At 36.8% G+C, this 1,107-nt stretch overlaps 1 protein-coding gene across 2 annotated transcripts in view; it reads left to right on the plus strand.

Annotated features, from left to right (window-relative positions):
• Positions 1 to 1,107, plus strand: part of LOC119590399 (Kv channel-interacting protein 1-like) — a 142,390-nt gene that overhangs the window by 86,086 nt on the left and 55,197 nt on the right. The window lies entirely within an intron of this gene.

Here is a 1,107-nt window from a genome sequence, read left to right on the forward strand (position 1 = left end):
ATAAATAAAACTCAAAACAAATCAATACTTTGCTTCCAATACTGTAAACTCCGAGGTTTCCTGTGATCGCGTCCTCTCCCAGATCCCAGGGAAAAATTGTCTCTACCACTTAATACTTTCTATGAGATATGTTTTAAAGATTACCAGGCTACTCATTACCTATCCCGGGAGATCTGTAGTTATTACGATTTCTAAGTGTGTTAATAGTAGCTCCACACGTCATGACCAGACACGTTCTAAAATTGTCAGGGTCCTTACAAGCTAGCGTGATCATCCACGTTAATTAGACATCATTTTCTCGCCACCGTTGCTACTGTACGTGTCATTTCCTTTCATGGGCTGACAGTGGCAACCAGGGGCTCGTTTCGGCTGGCAGATAATGGGGTTAAAGGGAAAGGAAACTGTGTGTGTGTTATGCAATATAGCATGTACATGTATGTATAGTTAAGTTTTCATAATGTGAAAAGACTGTTGAGATTCTCATAGGAAGAACTTTGTGACTGTGATGATATAATGTTTGCTGATTCTGATGGAAATACTCCGTTGAGCAGGGGAAGAGAAGCAACAGGATATATAGCTATTTTTTCTTGTCAAAAATGCAAATTGTGTGTCGGTAATTTGAAAGATATTCAAGATCCTTTTAATCCATATTCTGATTGTGAATTCAGTCAAAATAACTGTACAGAGGTTCAGTGGTTAATGAACACTGGATCCAGTGAAAAATGGTCGAAATTTTTAGGGGAATTTTCAATAAAATAGCATTTTTTTCAAACTTTATTCGCATTGCTCCTGTCATGCAAACACATGAAAAATAAAATGGAAAAAAAAATATTAACACGTGTCCATTGAAGGAGGAAGGAAATTTGAGTAAATTTGAGAATTTGCAAGAGCTCATTTCTGATAAATTAATTTGTTCTTTTCTTCGTGATCTTTCGATCCTGCTCCTTTTCCAATTCCGAACGAGTTTTTCAGTCATAATCGATCCACGAGAATTTCTCTTTTGGAATCTCGTGTTTGGAAACGAACTTCATAGACCTCTGATCAATATGATATTTCCATTAGGCCTGAAAATCTCTCAAGATTTTCATGTATGCCTGTTTCTCTTGG

Source organism: Penaeus monodon, chromosome 27 (genome assembly GCF_015228065.2).
Source record: "Penaeus monodon isolate SGIC_2016 chromosome 27, NSTDA_Pmon_1, whole genome shotgun sequence".
Classification (NCBI taxonomy): domain Eukaryota; kingdom Metazoa; phylum Arthropoda; class Malacostraca; order Decapoda; family Penaeidae; genus Penaeus; species Penaeus monodon.